Genomic DNA, 7,601 nt, shown 5'->3' on the forward strand with positions numbered 1-7,601 from the left:
AACCTAACGTGTAACCTAACCTAACGTCTGACGACTGACGTGTTTGAATGCTTAACCTAAGTTTGGACGCTTAACCTAACCCAAGTCCCCTTAACCTAACCCACGTCCACCTAACCTAACCTACCCTAGACGTGTAAGAACGTAATGTGTAACGCGTAACGTGTAAGGTCGGCTGTCGTGTGTGCTGACGGCAGATTGGGTTGGTCTGTAGATTCGGATTGCGGTTTGCCTCGGGCGAGGGGTTGGGTCGGAAGCGGCGAGGGGCGGCGGTGCCTGTTGCGCAGGCGGCGTCCGTTTGCGGCGGGCAATTGTTGAGAAACGGCTGTGAATGTTGGCGGGCGAGAGGAGGAGGACGGCGCGCGATGTGGCCCGACGGCTGCGGGCCGATCGGGAAACGGCGGGAGGGCGACGGAAGGCGATGGGGCGGCGGAGGCGCGTTTGCACGGCCGTCATCGCCGCACGCCTCGGCTTGTGTGGCTGTGGCGCCGGCCGCGCTGGCCGGGCTGCCGCGGCGACGGTGTGGGAGTTTTGCCGAAGGTTTGGCCATTGTGGCGGGTCGTCGGCTGGGGCTGTGGGGGCGGCATTTGGGCGGGGGCGGCGATTCTCGGCGGGCCGACCCAGGCTGTAGCGCGCGGTAGCTGCAGTTTGGCCGTGGTTTGCGGCGCTGCCGCGGCGACTGGTTGGCGACTGTGGTGTGGCTGTGTGTAGCCCCATCCTCGGTGGTTTGAAAGGCGCGGGCGGTTGTGGCGCAGGTTTGGGGCTGCTCCGCACAGGCTGTCGGACGTTGGGCGGTAGCAAGCGCGGGAGGCGCGGCGCGGCGGCGCGCAGAGTGGCGGCCGCTCTCTCGGCCGTCCGCGCCCGCCCGCGACACTGGCTGGGCCTCGTGATTCTCTGCTCCGCTGTGCTGTGCTGTGCTTGCGTGCCTGCCGTCCCGCTCGCTCTCGCTCTCGCTCTCGCTGTGTGTTAGGCGCGTCGTCGAAATGGCAGATCAGGCGGCTACGAACGAGACTGCTGCGGCACCCGCCGCCACCGGCACTACGAAGAAGGCCAAGTCTGCGTCGTCTGCGAAGAAGCCGCGCGCCAAGCCTGCGCACCCGCGCACCTCTGAGATGGTGACGGCCGCCATCAAGAGTCTGAAGGAGCGCGGCGGGTCGTCGCTGCAGGCGATCAAGAAGTACATTGCCGCGCACTACAAGCTGGACGCGGAGAAGCTGGCGCCGTTTATCAAGAAGTACCTCAAGTCGGCCGTCGTGGCGGGCGAGCTGGTGCAGACGAAGGGGAAGGGCGCGTCCGGCTCGTTCAAGCTTGCCGGCGCCGGCGGCGGGGGGGCGGCCGAGGGCGGCAAGGCTCGTGCTGGCGGTGCCAAGAAGAAGCGCGCCGCTCCGGCCAGCAAGGAGAAGAAGGGCGCCCGTGCGGCCGGCGCAAAGAAGGCTGGTGGCGTGAAGGCGGCGACCGGTCGGAAGGCGGGCGCCGCCAAGAAGGCGTCTGCGGCGTCGGCCGCTCCCGCGGGTGCGAAGAAGGCGGCTGCGGCCAAGCCGGCCAAGGCCAAGTCGCCGTCGAAGGCGAAGAAGGCCGCCAAGGTTCCGACGAAGAAGCCGAAGGCGCCGCGCCCGAAGAAGGCGACGACGCCGTCTAAGGCGAAGGCTTCGCCCAAGAAGAAGAAGTAGAGTAGAGTAGAGTAGAGGAGAAAGAGAAAGAGGATGGGAAAGGAAGGGTTTGGCGCTTGACTCCGTCGTCCCCAGCCCCCGTCGTCGTCTAGTGGCGCGCAAGAGACGCGCGGCCCAAAACGGCCCTTCTCAGGGCCATCAAAGCACGTCGGGGAAGGTTTTGATTGTCGTGTTGCGGTGTGGGTGTGTGTCTGTCTGTCTGGCGTTTTCTGTATGCCCGTGGGGATGCTGTTTGCGTGCCGTGGTGGTTGGATTGCGGGGGTCGGTGGCGGGTGTGGGCGGCGGTAGCGGTAAGCGGTGTTGTTGTCGTGGTTGATTGTCGCCGTGTTTTTGGCGGCGGCCGACGGTTGGTTTTCTGTCACGTTGTTTTTTTGAATACGTTGGTTGGCTTGCCTGCGTTCGTTCTTCTCGGATGTCTGTCTTGTCTAGTCGTGTCTGGTCTTTGTTTGTTTCTTTGTGTGTGTGTGTGTGTTATGTTTTGCAACGGGGGGCACGTTGAGATGAGATGTCGGCGGGGATTTCGGTGGCGCGCCTGCCTGGCCGTTGGCCGTCGGAGTGGAGTGCGGGTTGTGTTTTCGAAACGAAAGCGGCGGCCGGCCGGCCAGCCACCCGTGCGGTGTGACGTCGGCCGTTGGGTATTGTGCGCTTTGAGCGCCGGGGAGGGATGATGTGTGATTGTTGCGCGCTGCTAAGCAGGCAGGCAGAGTGAGCGGGTGTGGCGGACGGACGGGAAGTGGTGGTTTTTGTTTTGGGTTGTGGGGCGAGAGGCAGGCGACCGACAAAGTTTGCTCGCGACGGAGAGATGTTAGTGGCCCTGAAAAGGGCCGTTTTTGTTTGTGCGGTGCGGTGCCGCGGCGCGGTTTAGGCGCGCTCGCCGCGGATGCGGCGCGCGAGCTGGATGTCCTTGGGCATGATGGTGACGTGCTTGGCGTGGATTGCGCACAGGTTGGTGTCTTCGAAGAGGCCGACGAGGTAGGCCTCGCTGGCCTCCTGCAGGGCCATGACTGCGGAGCTCTGGAAGCGCAGGTCGGTCTTGAAGTCCTGGGCGATCTCGCGCACTAGGCGCTGGAATGGCAGCTTGCGGATGAGCAGCTCTGTGCTCTTCTGGTAGCGCCTGATTTCTCGCAGGGCGACGGTGCCCGGCCTGTAGCGGTGGGGCTTCTTGACGCCTCCGGTGGCGGGCGCGCTCTTCCTCGCCGCCTTGGTGGCGAGCTGTTTGCGCGGCGCCTTTCCGCCGGTGGACTTGCGGGCCGTTTGCTTTGTGCGGGCCATAGCGGTAGCGGAGCGGCGTGCGTGGAGGTTAGGTGCGGCGCGGCGTCCGGTGCTGCCTTGACAACGGGCCCGCGCGCCTCCGTGCTGCGCTTATATGCCCTCGGTTGCGCGTGGTGGGGGGAGGGCGGGCCAGAGTCTATATAGGGGGGCGGCGGGCGCGCTGGGACTGTTAGGGCACGCCGTGAGTCAGGACCCCCTTCACGTGGGACCAGTCCGCGCTCACTCGCTTAGCACATACCCACAAGAGCTCCTGTTTTCCCTATGGAAGGCAATAACATCGCTGCGAACGTCGCGGCGGTGGTCGCCGCGTCAGAGCACGCTCTGGCGGTGGCCTCCAATGCCCCGACCCCCGCGACCGCTCCTCCAGGGTATCGCCCACTCACACCGGTCGAACTCTTTGTTGTAATGAACCGCATGGCCAAAGCCGCCACCGTCTCAGAACGCGAGGCCGCGGAAAAGGCATACATAAGGTTCTTACAGTACGATCTCGCCGCCGCACTGCCAGGCGCAGCCAGTGAAGAGGCCAAGGTACCGCCGGGAGCCCCGCCAGGCGTGTCCACGCAAGAGGACACTGCACTGCCGGAGGCGGCCCCGAAGGGAGCAGAGCCACCAGGCGTGGCGCCGCAAGCACCCACTGCCCTGCTGGCTCCTCCCACGGTACAGGCCAATCAAGAAGCTGCTGACCTGCCAGCAGAATCTCGAGAGGATGCGACCATTCCAGAGGCAAATCTAGAGACACTCATTCTCGAAGAGGAAGCCATGGAAGTACCTGCACCATCCAGAAAAAGACCAGCGGATGACGACGAAACGTCCGCAGACACTTCTTATGCCCACAGGTCACAGCAGAAGAAGAAGCCAATCGCGTCTGAGGGCGCCACAGCGGACGACGACGCCGCCCAAGAAGACGAAGAGGGGTTTGTCGTCCCGAAGCGGAGGCACACGGCCCGAGCAAGAAAGCTCGAGCAGGTGCAGCCGCTTCCGACGGCAAACTCGTTCGAGTGCGAGCCAGCAGAGGCAGAGAACGATGCCATGGAGGCAACAACCGTTCCGCCAAAAAGGGCGGCACCTCCTCCAATTAACATTCTATGGAAGGGCACCTTTCACGCCTTCCTAGCCAAATTCAAAGAAGGCCTGTCCGCACCTCCCAAAGTAAAGACAGCCGGGCGCGAGCTATTGCGAATCACGCTAGCCAACATGGAAGACTACCGAGCTACCATGAAAAAGATCAGGGACGAGGGGCTGTTCTGCTACACACACGATGCGGAACGACTTCCTCTCCTAAAGGTAGTCTTCAGACACCTACCCATGAGTATGGAACCATCGCACCTCAAGGAGGAACTTACCTCCTTGGGATACGGGGTTCGCTCCGCGGGCCTCATGAAATCGCCCAGGACGCGAAGGGACATGCCTCTGTTCCTGGTTGTGCTGGTCGATAGCGTTGAGGCACGCAAAATCTTCCAACTGAAGACGGTAGCGACGGTGAACGTCGAGGTAGAGCCGCTCAGAGCAAAAGGAAGGAGGGCCCAGTGCTATTCATGCCAGGGCCTCGACCACGTGGCTAACTTCTGCACGATGCCGGCCCGCTGCGTGAAATGCGCGGGATCGCATCAAAGCAGAGAGTGTAAGAAACCCAAAGAAGAGCCACCAAAGTGCTGTAACTGCAGCGAACCCCATGTAGCGAGCTACAGGGGCTGCAACCTGTTCAGGAGAACAAACCATCGAGGCCGCGGCCGGAGAGCCGCGTCACGGCCGGTTCAACAGGGGACAAGTTACGCTGCAGCTGCAAAGGGCAAAGATTCTGCCCACCAGCGGCAGCAGAAACCACCCCCCAACCCCACTAAAGCGCCTGCGGTAGTAAGACCGCTGCCAGCTGCCACAGCTGGCCCCAAACCGTCCCCAGCGGACACCGAAGGAAGCAGAAGGGGCCCCGAACGCCCCCTCCCTTCCCCCCAAGCCAGGCAAGTAGCGGCGCAGGTGGGTGAACCTATGGCAACTGCCACACCTACACCGGCGGCTGCATCCACCACGAGGGCTGCCCCAGAACAACCCAGCAACACCGGAGTGGACAAGACCCAACTGAATGCACTCCTGCTGTCCTTAAACTCGATGCTACACCAACTGCCCATACTTGTCCAGGCAGTCACGGCGGCCCTTCAGGCCAGCTCCGTCCCAACACCAAACCATCATGGATAATCCACACATCCATGGTCTTACAGTTTGCGGATTTAATGCAAACGGCCTGGTGAGGCAGCAAGGTGAGTTTCGCGACTTCCTACAGGAAGAGGCAATTGACATCTGCCTAGTCTGCGAAACTCATCTTAAGCCCGGCGTCCAAGTCCGGGCTGCAAACTACGCCTGTTACCGGTCTGACAGACCGACCGCCGGAGGCGGGACGGCTGTCTACGTACGGCGCACTCTCAAGCACCACTCCATCCACCTCCCTGACCTCGTAGCCATGGAAGCTACAGCGGTCAGTGTATCCACAGCCATAGGTCAGATCACCTTCGTGGCGGCCTACAAGCCCCCACGGGCGATCATCTCCGATCAGGATGTCGACGCACTGCTGGCGGCCGGTGGGCGGGTCTTCATTGCGGGTGACTTCAATGCGAAGCACTCGGAATGGAACTCCCGCCTGACGAATGCCAGTGGCCGTCGCCTTCTCAGGGCTGCCCAGAGAAACGACGCCATAGCGCTGGGGCCATACGAGCATACGATATTCCCCGCTCGACAAGGTCTGATGTCGGATGTGCTGGACATTGCCCTGATAAAGGGCATTGGGCACCACATCTCTGCCTCGACACGCTGTGCGCTATCTTCAGACCACGTGCCAGTGATATACGACGTGGACATCGTCGGTGCTGCCCTTCCACCACGCCGCCCCAATTTCAGGCGCATGAACACGGAACGCTACCAAGAGGAGGTCCTCTCTCTCTTGGATGGTGCCCCAGATCCTGCTGCAGTCGGCACAAACGCTGCGCTGCAGCACCTCACCCAAAAAATCCTCAGGGCCGCGGAGGCAGCTGCTCTGACGCCCCCACGGCATCCACCGGTACACTCCCATCGCCTCCCGCCAGAAATCAGGGAGACGATCAGGGAGAAAAACCGACTGTTTAGAGAATGGCAATTGACACGACAGCCTCGCACCAAAGCCCGCCTAAATCGCATGCGCCGCGAGATAAAGGCAGCGGTGGAGGCGAACCGCAATAGGGAATGGGCAGACCTAGTGGCAACACTAGACCCGGCAGACGGCAATGCGTGGCGCGTCGCAAAGTCGTTCCTGAGACGTCGCCGTCGCGTCCCACCTATCCAGGTAGGACACGACGTTATCAGCCACCCAGATGAGAAGGCGAACGTGCTGGCTGACCACTTCGCAGCGTCTTTCACCCCAATGGAAGACGTCGTGGACGTGGAGCACGTCCGCCTAGTTCAAACGCAACTGCCCACCTTCCTGGCAGCCAGGGAAGAGGGAGATGAAATCGAACCGATATCGGTGGAAGAAGTGGCCGAGCAGCTGCGGACACTCAGCCCCAAAAAGGCGGGAGGGGATGACGGCATTGTCGGCATCCTCTTGCGCAATCTTCCAGCGGGGGCCCACCAGAGCGTGACCGACATATTCAACATGATCCTGCGTACGGGGATCTACCCTTCCGCGTGGAAGCATGCGGAAGTGGTAGCAATCCCCAAAGCAGACAAGGACCCCAGACAAGCGGCATCCTACCGTCCCGTGAGCCTGCTGCCCACGCTGTCTAAGGTTTTCGAGCGCATATATGCAAAGCGGCTCCTCAGGCACGTGGAAGCCGAACACCTGCTTCCAGATGAGCAATTCGGTTTTCGCAAAGGCCACTCCACCGCACACCAACTCTTGCGACTCGTGGAGGAGGCCATGCGAGCCCTGGAAACCCGGGAATACCTAGGGGTGGTGTTCCTGGATGTCTCCAGGGCATTCGACTCGGTGTGGCACGACGGCCTCGTGTACAAACTTTTTGTGCACGGGGTCCCGACGCCTCACGCGGTGTTACTCAAATCGTACCTGGAAAACCGCACTTTCCACGTGCGCTTGGAGGAGGGAGCGTCCACCCAACGCCCAATTCGGGCTGGAGTGCCACAGGGGTCCGTACTCGGACCTCTACTGTACTCCCTCTACACTGCTGACGCTCCACGAGTGGCGCAAGTGTCGCTGGCGCTATATGCCGACGATACGGCGCTACTCGTCCGCAGCATGAATGTTCATGAAATGAGGCGCCGACTCCAGCTTGGCTGCGAAGAGCTTGGAAGGTGGTCCACAAAATGGAGGCTCAAATTCAATGCCGCAAAAAGTCAAGCAGTCGTGTTCACCAAACGACTGCTTCCACCTGATCTCGAGCCAGTCACGATCGCGGGAGGCCCCGTCCCGTGGTGCAAAACAGCTCGATACCTCGGGGTTACCCTCGATCAGAGACTGACGTTTCGCCCTCACATCCAGGATACAAAGGGTAGGGCTATAGGACGTCTACGGACCCTATACCCCCTACTTAACCCGACCTCGACGCTTCCCCCCCGCCACGGCATCACCCTGTACCTAGCACTGGTCCGTCCAGTGCTGGAGTACGCAGCCGTGGTGTGGGGCAACGCAGCCGAGACTTACATTGCCGAGCTCCAGAGGGTTCAGAACCGGGCACTTCG

This window comes from Schistocerca piceifrons, unplaced genomic scaffold (genome assembly GCF_021461385.2).
Source record: "Schistocerca piceifrons isolate TAMUIC-IGC-003096 unplaced genomic scaffold, iqSchPice1.1 HiC_scaffold_913, whole genome shotgun sequence".
NCBI lineage: Eukaryota > Metazoa > Arthropoda > Insecta > Orthoptera > Acrididae > Schistocerca > Schistocerca piceifrons.